Raw genomic sequence first — 13,345 nt, forward strand, 5'->3', positions numbered from 1 at the left:
ACATAAATTCTCCTACGAGGTGTACACATCTTCATATTTTAAACAACAGATTATGCTGCATTTGAAGCTAGTTTGAAAATACATATCATGATGACAAGAAAATTTCTTCTAATACATGAATTAATCTAGTGCACAGGGTACAGTTGTATGTACAAACATCAATCAAAACATTGAAATTTTCACTATTTAACTTATTTGCCTGAGTTAGCTCAGATTCAGCATCTGTGTTTCACTTAAAGAATCAAAAGAGTATGCGTATCTTTACATTAAAAAATAAAAGAAGAAGAAAAATGATAAAAAATAAAAGCTTTGGAGTACTTATTAATTTATTTACTTACTAATTTATTAACTATGTCATACTGAATTGGTTTATACAACTTTAGCAACAACAAATCTGGTATTTTTGATTTTATTGCAGGACTTGTGGGAAGTCTCAAAGTATTTTATTGTGAACAGATAAATCTTAGTAAGATGTACAATCTTTCTGATTATTTTCTCTTTACACCACCTATTATATCTGTAACCAAAAAAATAATTATTAATAGATTGACCTTTTTTTTCCTACTTCATCTGTTGGTTGGTTGCTAATTAACATAATTATCAGTCATCAGAATTTCCTAGACTAGATATGATCTACATTTGTAATTAAAATGTCAACATCTCTTACTCCTTTCTGTGCCCCCAAGACATTAGATCTCCATCATCCACTGTAAAGAAACAGAAATGAGTATAACATTATAAATGATATCTCTACCAAAACTTTTCATCCGTGTCATTTAGGTCTTAAAATAACCCTTTTTCTACTACTAACTTTTAGCACATACATATTACCAGTTTTGTATAAAGAATAAAATAGCAAGGATATTTCTCACAAACTTTTGCTGGTTTGGGGCTTTATGAAATCATATTTTGAAACTTGCTAGCATGACCAACAATTGACCTTACGTGAATGACTACAAGGATAGTTTGCTCTTTCCTGAACTGTACGTCGAAATATAATTTATATACAATTGTAGATATATATCTATAATATGGATATTATATTTACTATTTGGCAAATAATTGATTTGAACATATAATCATTGTTCAATACCTTTTAGTAGTTCATGCCCTGAAGTCGAAATTTGAGTTTACTTGACTGGGCATGCAAGTGTCAGAGTGTCTGTGCATTAGCGCAGCCTTTCACCGTGTTTTCAGTTTCAATACTTGCAAACATATACGTATGTATATTTCTGTGAATATATTTTGCACTTCTTGCTTTCCATTAGCTGTGTCGTAAACCGAAAAATACAATCAAAGGCAACTCACGCAGGGTTTTTCACCAATACTCATGCCTTCCTGCCATCCCTTGCTCCCTCCTGCCCCACATCCTTGCTACTGATCACTCCCACGGAGAAACTACAAGAGATTTCACTGCCACCACGACCCCCACGCACCGGGGGTGCCTCTACCAGGGTCATTCCTCTACCAGCGTCTTCTGGGGCAGTCCCGCGTCCCTTGATTCCCGAGCCCCGCTCTCGGAGGATCGAGACGCCTCGTGCGGCGCCCTCCCCTCCCGGGCGGCAGCGGGGCCTCGGGCGGCACGGCGCGGCACTGGCGCGGCGAGCACGGTCCTGGCCTTTCCCCGGGGACACGGTGCAGCCCCCTCCACAGAGGAGGCCGAGCGGCTGCGGAGCGGCGCGGGCGCGTCGCCTTGGCCTGGGGGCGCCCACCGGACGGCATTTTCTTTGTAGAAACGTGGATTTTTTTTAATTTTTTTTTTTCTTCTTCAGCTGATCCCCCTTGGCTCGGTCTGCCCGGGGTGCAGCAGAAGCCCCGGGGACAAAGGCCCCGGAGGAGTCTTTTCTGAAGGCGCGTCCTTGGCAACGGGAGGGGAAGGCGGGCAAGAGGGGCCGGGGCTGCGGAGCCGTGGGGCAGCTTGCGGTGCCCGGCCGCCGGTAGTAGCGAGCGGCTCCTCCGGTGGTTGGGCTGGGGAGCGCTGGGCTCCTCCTCCTCTTCCCCCCCGAGCCGTGCACAGCCGGGTGTGTGGCTGACTCGTCTCCCCCCGTCTCTCTTTTTTTTTTTTTTTTTTTTTTTCTCCATGGGTACACACACCGAGACACGCACATGACAGTACTCCGGTGCAAGAGCCGGTGCATCGCCAGGAGGGCTGTGCTTCCACTCCGGGCACGCACGCACACGCACACACACACACGCTGCTGCTGCTGCTGCTGGAAGTCTTTCTACACGGGGATTAGCAGCCGCCTGTCTCTCTCTCTCTCTCTTTCTTCTCCTCCTTTCCTTTCCTTTCTCCTCCTTTCCCTCAAATGCTTGACTGACGGACGGCGGGCATAAAAAGGTAAATGCTTGTGTGTGCTGTTTGCTGACTATACCGACGGGTGATCGTGTTTTGGCAGCGTGCGGCGCGGTACGCCCTCCGCTCGCCAGGCAGGCAGCCTGCCCTCCTGCCGCGCCGGCGGCTGCCGCTGCCGCCGCTCCCCGCGGCTCCCCGGGACTCTCTTCTTGGGGGATCGGGCCGGCTGCGAGAGGTGTCGCTTCCCCAGCCCCCCCGGTCTGTGAGGCAGAGGTTGCCGCTATTGTGCTCCTAGCAGCTGCCACCTCAGACTGGGAGCGTGTGGGAGTGCTTAGCGAAGGTTTCGCGGGATGAAGGTTGCTATTAATTGCCGTGTGCGCGGAAGAGAGAGGTCTTTTCGCTTCGGCAGGGAACCCGTGCATTATTAATCAGGGCTGGAGAGTGGCAACGGGAGGACCAGCCTCACATCGACACCCCCCCCCCCACCCCCCCCGCTTTGCTGCATCATTCAACTGAGTAATTTCTAGCTGGCCTCGCGTTGCGGGGCTTTTATCCCGCCCCCACTTCTCCGCGGGTATTTTGGCAGCCACCAGGGATAGCGCCGAGGAGGGCAGTCCTCCTTCCCCTGCCGCGGGGGGCGCCCCCTTCCCTGGGGAGCAAGCGAGCGAGGCGGGGGCAGGGACAGGGGCAGCCCCCGCTCCCCGGGGTGGGTGCTCTTTACCCCACCGCCCCCCGGGCACCGGGCGGGCTCCACAACTAGTTATCGCCTGTTGTTCCGTCCGAGTTTGTCCCGTGTCCCTCCTCGGCTGGAAAAGAGAAGCACGGTGAATTTTTGCCCTATTTTTTTTTCCTCCCTCCTAGCAAAGCCTAGAGGCGGTGCTGCGCGGTGCATCCCCGGCGAGAGAACCGCGGGGCTCGCCCGGAGCCGAGCAGCAGCTGCCCGGCCGGGCCGTAGTGGGTGACAAGCCGGACTTCCATTCCCTGGGGACACCCCAGGCCGGGAAGGATGGGAAGAGAAGGGAAAGGAAGAGAAGGGAAGAGATGCAGGCGGCGTGAAGGAGCCCGCGCTGCCGGGGTGCTCGGGAAGCGGAGCTCGGCTGCCTCCGAGCTGTCGGGCTCACCGCGGCCCTCCCCAGCTGCTGCCCATCCCTCAGCGGAGGCTCCTGAAGCTCCCAGTGGGTGCTTTGAGAGCAGCCCCTCTTCCCGGCCCGGGGAGGCCGGGATAACGGAAAGGTGCCGAGGCGGGAACCTGGGGAGGCCGGAGAGGCGCAGGTGTGGGCGTTTAGCAGCCAAGAGAGGCGGTGACTGCATCGGCAGCCTCCCGGGGGAGGGGGTTTAAAGCGCTCCCGCGGGAGCTGCGGGCCCCCCGCCGCACCGGTGCGCATCGCCTCCAGCGCGCTGAGACGTGCAGGTGGGGGGGGGACAGGGACACTCACTGGGATACACGCACACCGCCCCGATCCCCTCCGCTCCGCCGCGGAAATTGGGCGTTTAGCAAGGTCTGTTATATAATTATGTCTTTTTGTTGTCATTAAACCCGGCTCAGGATGCCAGCAAGGCTGCTGCTGTAGCGTGCTCTTTTCTAAACCAGGCTGACGCTTTTATTTGATCTCGGAAAAAACGTATGGAGTAATTAGTGTTTAAAGGGAAGTACTTCGGTTTTACGCATGATTGATTTCGGGTAGTCCCGTTTCATTCACGTTGTTTTCTACACCTGTCAGAGATGTGTAAATGTAATGTTAAAGACAGAAAGAAGAAAAAAATAGTAATAGAAGCAAAAATGGTGAGAAATGTCGCTGACAACATGTGAAGCTAGCTTAAAAATGTGTAAGCTTTTAGCATACTTATAAATAAAAGGTAGGTGTGCTTGTAGGCATGGTGTGTGCTTAGCTGGTTATGTTGGAGTGTATTTCAATGTTAATACACCTTTAAAAAGGCAACACTAACTTGCAGTGGTGTGTGGGTCCATTGTGTGCACTTCAGGTATATCCCCTCACTTAAAAGAGGTGCGTTTGGACACTGTATACCGATACAAAGGATTCCAATGGGTCCAAAACTCCAAACGGTATTCTGAGATAAATTCATTGTTAATAATTATAGGAAGAGTCAGTTTTTTTAATGGCAACAACATAGTTCTTTATTTTCTTCTGTATAGCTTACTGGCCTGTCTGATATTGTGCATTTCAGAGCTATTGAAAGTAGATAGTTAAAGCTAATGGAAACATATGGGTGTGAAATGTGCTGTTAATTAGGGAAGTAATCAAGTATTTTCAAAATAAATGATAAAATAGTGTTCTTTCATATATATCTGCCTGAATTTAAGTTGTCTTTCTTTTTCTCACCAGAGTGGCCCATGTTGACCATATATGTTTAATTTGGGGCTCGTTCTGGTCTATTTCTTATGAGATTAACACTTGCAAGTATATCAATGTAATCTGTGTTAGATATTGCAACGTTGTCCTTCCTGTAAAGGTGGTGCATCTCAGTGTAGCACTAGCCAGTGATGTTGCCATGTGGAAATACAAAAAGAACTGTATGAATAATTAATGACCTAGTATAATAAATAGAGTCGATCCCATACCAAGAAGCAGTAGTAAGGAGACTCCACACGTTATTTATATTTTTTTTCCTCTTGCTTCATTTTTCACTCCTGGCTCATACCATCCAGTAACTCAGGCTTTCACCCAAGTTGTAGTAGACAGATGCAACACTCTCAGATGGGCATTGCCATTTTAAGAAGCAGCAGCTCAAGGCACTGGAACATGAAATAGTTTATTCAACCCTTAATCTCTGTAACTAAACTTAATTTTTACAGCCTCTGTTGTATTATCTCTCAAGATTTAAGAAGGCTATTTTTGTCAGGGGCACATAATTAATACTTGTTCTCCTCTTATTCCAAATTTTGCACTCGTGCATGAAGCTCATCCAAAGAAACCTGAAAAGGGGATCTCCATGGTAACGAGAGAGATTTTTCTCCCTCACCATAGGTCAAGACCAGACACCTACCCATTCCTTAACTTGTAGCAGCATTCATTGGCACCTTCCTTTTTGTAGTTACATTGTCTGCTGGTGTGTGCTTTTCCTGTTGCCTCACCCTTCCAGAGTGCAGCTCTTGAGAGCCATGCTACAGTGGATGAGCACAGTCCCTGCCTCTACAACATCTTTCCCCCCCCACACACACACACACCTTCACTTGCTTCATATTTGCTTCATATTTCAGGGTTCCTGTACCTATACAAATTGAGTATGGGATTTAAAGAAATAAGTTGTTTTCACTATCATGCTTTTGACTTGAAGACCTGTTTTGGCTCTGTGTGTAAGATCTGACAGAACCTTACTTCCAAGTCCGTTTCAGAAGGAAGGGTCATCATTTCCTTTCTCTCTGTCCCTCTCTTTTGTCTGTCTGTGTTCTTTTTTGGACAGAGTTTCCCCTTGGTGTTGCAGAGGTTTTGTACCAAAAAAACCTGTCTGTATCTTTCCCACCAGGGATTAACTTTATTTTGTGAGTCAGTACCAGGATTACTGTGTGGAGACATTCATGATAAAAAGATCTGATTTTGTCCTTACTCCATCATCACAGATCAATGATAAAGATCACTGCTTTCTGGAGTAATTTTTTCTTTTTGTGGGTGGGATGGTTTTTGTTATTTGGTTTGGTTTTATTTTTTTTCCCTATGTTCTTTCCTTGAAGAACAGTCTGCACAGGCTGTGTCTCAGTCCAAGCTAAGATGAAGTATCACAGATTTCTAGGTTGGAAGAGACCTCAAGATCATCGAGTCTAACCTTCGACCTAACACTAAGTACTCCACTAAACCATATCGCTAAGCTCTACATCTAAACGTCTTTTAAAGACCTCCAGGGATGGTGACTCCACCACCTCCCTGGGCAGCCCGTTCCAATGCTTAATAACCCTTTCGGTAAAGAAGTACTTCCTAACATCCAACCTAAAACTCCCCTGTTGCAACTTTCGCCCATTCCCCCTCGTCCTGTCACCAGGCACGTGGGAGAACAGACCAACCCCCACCTCTTTACAGCCTCCTTTAAGGTAACTGTAGAGAGCGATGAGGTCGCCCCTGAGCCTCCTCTTCTCCAGGCTGAACAAGCCCAGCTCCCTCAGCTGCTCCTCGTAAGACTTGTTCTCCAGACCCCTCACCAGCTTGGTCGCCCTTCTCTGGACTCGCTCGAGCACATCCATGTCCTTCCTGTAGCGAGGGGCCCAAAACTGAACACAGTACTCAAGGTGCGGCCTCACCAGAGCCGAGTACAGGGGCACAATCACTTCCCTAGACCTGCTGGCCACACTGCTTCTTATACAGGCCAGGATGCTGTTGGCCTTCTTGGCCACCTGAGCACACTGCTGGCTCATATTCAGCTGACTATCAACCAATACTCCCAGGTCCTTCTCAGCCAGGCAGCTTTCCAGCCACTCATCTCCCAGCCTGTAGCTCTGCTTGGGGTTGTTGTGCCCCAGGTGCAGGACCCGGCACTTGGCCTTGTTGAACTTCATACAGTTGACCTCAGCCCATTGCTCCAGCCTATCCAGATCCTCCTGCAGAGCCTTCCTGCCCTCGAGCAGATCGACACACGCACTTAGCTTGGTGTCATCTGCAAACTTACTGAGGGTGCACTCGACCCCTCATCCAGATCATCGATAAAGATATTAAAGAGGACCGGCCCCAGTACCGAGCCCTGGGGGACACCACTAGTGACCAGCCTCCAACCAGATTTGACTCCATTCACCACAACTCTCTGGGCCCAGCTATCCAGCCAGTTTCTAACCCAGCGAAGCGTACGCTAGTCCAAGCCCCGAGCAGCCAGTTTCTTGAGGAGAATGTTGTGGGGAACTGTGTCAAAAGCCTTACTGAGGTCAAGGTAAACCACATCCACAGCCTTTCCCTCATCCACCAAGCGCGTCACTTGGTCATAGAAGGAGATCAGGTTCGTCAAGCAGGACCTGCCTTTCATAAACCCATGCTGACTGGGCCTGATCGCCTGCTTGCCCTGCAAGTGCCGCGTGATGACCCTCAAGATAATCTGCTCCATGAACTTTCCTGGCACCGAGGTCAAACTGACAGGCCTATAGTTCCCTGGGTCTGCCCTGCGGCCCTTCTTATAGATGGGCGTCACATTGGCTAGCTGCCAGTCAACTGGGACCTCCCCCGAGTCAACTGGGACCTCCCCCGAAGTGAACACTTTGTTTTCCTGGTGATTCTGTAGTCAGATATTTAAAACTTTCAATGAGGAATATAACATATTTCTATTCTCCTGTTTCTTTCTGTAGTGAGTTTCTTTAGTTAAGGTCTCATGAGAGGATACCAAATGGCTTTTTGAAAGTCTCCCTTAGGCTGCTGGTGCACTAGGTCTCTTTGGGCATATTTCCAGTTCTTTTACCTTTCCCTGTGACATAGCTTGGGATAATCTGAAAACATCTGCTAGAGTAACCATCTTAATATAAGATAGCAGACATCATTTGTCACTGAGCAGTATGTCATTTGTGACTCTGTAATTGGAAGACAGAGGCTAATGCTGACTTTAGCCTTCTTAACTTGTCTCGTTGGCAGACTGTCTATAGAAACACTTCATAGTGCTTTGAAATCATACACTGTATTTCCACCTTTCTGTATCCCTCTTTCTGAAAGAATTGCCTATGTCATTTGCAAATCTGCTCAGGAGCCATGATGATGAAAGCTAGTACTTTTGTAATCTGGCTTGCCATGTAAACCTGTCCTTATGCATATCTTCAGTGTCTTCTAGTAGATGAAAATCTCTTTATAAGAGCTGCCTGTATAGCTTTTCCTTTAACTCTTGCATATGAGAAACTTCCATTCCCTTTCCACATGATGCCCTGTACCTGTCCTGGCAACACTTTAATAGCTATCCCCCATCACATTCTCTTTCTTCCCTTTGAAAATTTTAACATCACCTGTAACTAGCTGAAGAGATTTTTCATCATCTTATTTCTCATACCAAAGAAACTAAGAATTTAAGAAATGGAATTCTAACTGTGTGAAGGAAATGTACTGTTCTAGGTTGCTAGAATCCAGGTTTTGATCTTGAATTGCTGTGTTTTGGATGGCAAAAGTGTATGGCCAACTCATAAAACTCATAGCTAAAGATGTCAACTGTTAAGGGCAATGTCTTGGATCTAGAAGGTGGTGGTTTTTGTTTTGTTTTATTTTTTAAGATTTGTGGGCTAATTTTGAACATAGGTTGCAATAGCTTGTTTGATTTGTAACAGCTTTAAAGTTTCAGCTTCTTAATACCCTGATGTGCTGAGGTAGTGCCTTTGCTGGATCCAGTCAAAGATTCCTTGAGTTTTCCATTCTTCTGCAGCAGGCATAGATGGTGTGAGGTTCCCACAAAAAAATCGTGTAAGAATTGCGCTTGAATCTTAATTTCATGCTCCAGGCATAAATAGAAACCGAAGATAGCTGTTTTCAATGCACATCGTGATAGGATGGTAATAGTTGATTTTTAAATAAGAGGTAGTGGAAATTTTCCAGCAAGTTTGAGTGTGAGTTGTGATGCTAACTCTGCTTATAGATGCATATTTAGTTTCACTCCTATGGACTACTAGTCTCACTTACCTTCATTATTGTAATTTCAATTTTAGCAATGTACATCCCATACTGAAAGTCAGCATTAGGAATTACTCTTGGTACTGTTCTACTGTGGCATTTGTTGTTGTTGTGTTTTTTTTTTTTTTCCTGTCATCAGCAAGAAAGTAAAGAGAAGTGGGGATGAAATCCAGGTTTCTGCATGCTAGTAGTGGTCTCATCAGTATCTTTCTATACATAATAAGGCAACAGTTCCTTTCTCCAGTAGAAGTATTGAAAACCAGTACGCTCCAGGGACGTGTAGCATCTCACAGGTGTCCACAGTACACAAGAATTTTCATCCTCTTTCCATCCCACAGTTGAAAGAATTTCAGAGTATCTGCAGTATACCATTCACACAGTGTGAACTTGGCTTAATGGGTTGTAGGAGAATGTAGTACCTCATTTTCGAGGTGCTGGAACTGCATCCGTGCAAGTGTTTCATCAGAATATCAAAGGAGATTCCTTTTTACCTTCAGTTTTGTATCTTCTGCCTATCTGTTCATCAGCCATAATACCCAGGCATGGTTTAGTCCAATCAAGTTGTCAACGGCTCTACATCTGTTTTACCCTCATGATTTTTTTTCTTTTTGACTGCTCTTTGAACTTCAGTAATTTTATCATACAATCCCATTCTGCGAGAAAATACCATAGCAGAACATTCAACCTAGGCGTTCCTTCTAACAGACCTTTTCTTTGCAGAGATGTACTTAATCCTGAATTTTTGTACAATTTTGTAAATATTATTGTAGCTTTTCTTTGTAAATATTATCGTAGCTTTTTGTAAATGTAGCTTTTCAGTAGCATGAGGATGGCAAAGTAGAATAAATGGGAAAAATTCACCCCAGTAAGGAATGAAACAGGTAGAATTAGGAGGATTCATCTGAATTTATTGTAACTTTGTAGAAATATTGCAAGCGTCATGATATTAAAACAATTACTTCTAAAAATGAAAGAATTCTGTTCATGGAAGAACTTTACAGCCACAACATGTAATACTTAGGGAGACTATTCTAATGATTTTCCGAGGCAAATGATCCTACATACCTAGATGTACTGGCTAACAGAATTCATAATAGATATGTTCATTGTATAGGTCACTTATTAACAACACTGAAATAGTGCTAACAATTACGAGATCAGTGGTACTTTGAAAATCATGCTGTGTATATATATCACCTTGTGAAATGAAAGGCTTGAGAAGAAAAGCTACAATGTTTGGAAATAACTATCACTTTAGTGAAAAAAAGTATTTTTCTTTAAAAAAGAAATATTTTATAATAGGTGTTCAAGGATTAGATATCTACTTAATAAAATAGACTCAAGAGCAATTACAAACTAAAGATGAAACCTTTTTCTTACATATTTGGATCTCAATCTTTCTTGGAAAAGGTCTCTTTTTTTTTTAAGCTACTGGTACTAAATGGTGTTCAAACCAGCTGGCTCTTTTATTTCAGAAAGCAATATCTGTTTTTAATTCCTCAGACTACAAGCTTACTTACAGGAAAACAATGGTTACCTCTTTCACTTCATTTTTTTTCATTAGTTCATAAAAAAACTTCAAAGTTGATATTCTTTATAGATCTGTAACAATGTCCATGTAATGTCATTTACAGAACTGAAGTAGCATGGTTTTTTAAGAGCAGTTTATTTCGCATTGGGTAGAAGTTCAAGTTGACTTTTTTGTATGTACAAATTACCATTTTATATTTTCTTCAAACATGTAAATCTGTGGTGTTTCTTACTGTGCAATGATGATATGTGGTCTGACTTGCAGAATATATGGTGTTTTGCATCTCTGTAGTTAATGCATGATATAAACTTGCCAACTGGGAGTCTTCATGCTGTATTTTGCAGAGTTGTACAGATGAATTGTATATGAACAAAGGTATTTATGCATGAAAAGGATAATTTGTTTGCTGTGTCATATGCTAATAATTACTCAGTCAAGGGGCAAAACCAACATTGGGAAGCCTGTGAGACCACTTGTACATCACAAATAATATAATGAGCTCAGTGAAAAGGATGCTTACTGTTCCATACATATGGTTAAGTTATTGCATTCTGTTTTCAAGTATAGAACACATTTTCAGCAGAAGGGATATCCTTAGAAACTAGGACCAGGGCAGATGGGGCAAGGGAGAGCAGGGGGAAGGAATAATTTGCACATTTTTCAAAACGTATCTTAATACTTACCTTTTGTCTCAATCTACGAGTGATAGATAAATGCCAGTCTCACTACTGATTTGTGTGAATAAAACTTGCACAGTTATTAATGACATCAGAAGTACATGAAAAGAAAACACAAGAACACAAAGTTCTGCAGTATTCTGGTACTTTGGTCATTTACAAAACAGGTATTATGTAAAGTACTTCTAAAATCCGTGCCACATGCTGCAAAATAATTAATCTCATGTTAAATTACCTTCCAGAGGACATTTCTGACAAATTAAGTCAAAATATGAGAGCATACTAAAATTTTTGACCTTATCCTGTGGTCTTTACACTGACTAGCATTTCACACATCAACGGCAGGAACAAGTTGCTTGCCTTGTAAAAAGCTGTATGAGTTTTTAACGTTGAGCAGCAATTGGTCAGGGCTGTATTAGAGATTTTATTTCATAAGGATAAATGCTGAAATGTGGTAGCAACACTTCTGTATGTTATGCTTGTGGATCCCTTCTTAAGACAAATATATTTGCTAAGGGATTAAATGAAAATCATAGCATTTCTAGGGGACCTAGAAGAATTTACATTGTGTTTCTTTATTCCAAATTTCTGGTGCCTCCATGACAACATGCAGCAGAGCATGGTGAGAGAAAGAGAGGTTCACCTTGGTACTTCAGTTTCTGTTGGAAAACTTTTGTGCACAATGAGAAGAATCTGGGGACTTCTGTGCCCCATAATCAGGTTTCTGGCAGAAAAACAGTTAAACTTGCTTTTTGCTATTCAAGTAATCTATAGTTCCCTACCTGAACTGCTTCAAGACCAAAAATAATTAGACCATTTTCTCAAGGATTTATAGAATCACAGGATATCCTGAGTTGGAAAGGACCCATAAGGATCATCAAGTCCATCTCCTGATTATACATGGGGGAGTACATAAAAATCAGACTATATGTCTGGTGGTGTCATCCAAATACCTTTTGAATTCTGGCAGTGTGTTGTGACTCTCAGTGAGGAATGTTCTCCTAACATCCATGTGAACCTCCCCTTTCTGTAGCTGGGAGGAACTTGCAAGGATCATTGAGCCCGACTTCTGTCTCCACATAGGACTACCCAAAAATCAGACCACGTCTGAGAGCATTGTCCAAACGCTTCATGAATTCCAGCGGGCTTGGTGCCATGACCACTGCCCTGGGCAGCCTGTCTCAGTGCCTGACCGCTCTCTCAGTGAAGAACCTTTCCCTAACACCCAGCCTGACCCTTCCCTGTCCCAGCTCCCTGCCATTCCCTCGGCTGTCACTGTCCCCAGAGAGCAGGGCTCAGCACCTGCCCCTCTGCTCCCCTCGTGAGGAATCTGCAGGCTGCCATGAGGCCTCCCCTCAGCCTGCTCTGAGCTGAACAATGCAAGGGACTTCACTTGCTCCATGCACGTCTTGCCCTCCAGACCTTTCACCATCTTTGTAGCCCTCCTTTGGACACTCTAATAGTTTTATGTTCTTCTTACACTGTGGCACCCAAAAGTGCACACAGCATTTGAGGTAAGGCTGCTCCAGAGTAGAGTAGGACAATCTCTTCTCTCGACTGGCTAGCAATGCCGTGCCTGATGCACTCCAGGGTAGCACTGGTTCTTTTGGCTGCCAGGGCACACTGTTGGCTCATATTCAAGTTGCTGACAACCAGAACCTCCAGATCCCTTTCTTTGGGGCTGCTGTCCAGCCTCTTGTCCCCCTGTGTGTACATGCAGCCAGGATTGCGGCATCCCAGGTGCAGGATCTGGCACTTGCTCTTTTTAAATTTCTTTCTTATAGCCTCTCTAAGAGCAGAGGCACATCAAACTAATACTTAGAAAGCCCACAACTGCAAATCTGATTTGTTAAAAGGTCCAATACTGTTATTGTATGATGCTGTTGTGTTAAAGTTTATTTTGGTGTTAAATACAGTAGCTAGAACAAATCCTGCAAATGTTCTGTATGCAGCTTCCAGTGATCTGTGTGAGATAGGTCCCTGATGCCAGAAGCAGAGTTTTAAACTGAGGTTATTACAGGAAAGTCTGGTATTTTATTTCATTTTATGCAAGGTAAAAGATAGCAACTAATAAACTGGCCATGGATTTTCACTTGGTTCAACTGTGATATCTTTTAAAATTTGTTTTTATACAAAACTGGCATAATACATTAATTAACTACATGACAAGCAGTTAAATATTTGATCCGCCAGACATGGTTTAGTTTCTAGTTTCTCTTGCCTTACAGGACCACAATGTACAGAGTCCCTGCAGCTGACCTGGACA

The 13,345-nt window shown here is 44.3% G+C and overlaps 1 protein-coding gene across 5 annotated transcripts in view; it reads left to right on the forward strand.

Moving 5' to 3' along the window:
* The first annotated feature begins 2,102 nt into the window (after positions 1 to 2,102).
* DLGAP1 (DLG associated protein 1) overlaps positions 2,103 to 13,345 on the forward strand; it is a 413,506-nt gene continuing 402,263 nt past the window's right edge. For 4 of the 5 annotated variants that reach the window (XM_066992807.1, XM_066992808.1, XM_066992810.1 and 1 more), the window contains exon 1: positions 2,103 to 2,338. The gene's annotated coding sequence lies outside the window, so the exon portion shown is untranslated. Of the gene's footprint in view, positions 2,339 to 3,589; positions 3,793 to 13,345 lie in introns of those variants that run through there. The other variant, XM_066992811.1, reaches the window with a different exon arrangement.

This window comes from Anser cygnoides, chromosome 2, assembly GCF_040182565.1.
Source record: "Anser cygnoides isolate HZ-2024a breed goose chromosome 2, Taihu_goose_T2T_genome, whole genome shotgun sequence".
NCBI classification, from domain to species: domain Eukaryota; kingdom Metazoa; phylum Chordata; class Aves; order Anseriformes; family Anatidae; genus Anser; species Anser cygnoides.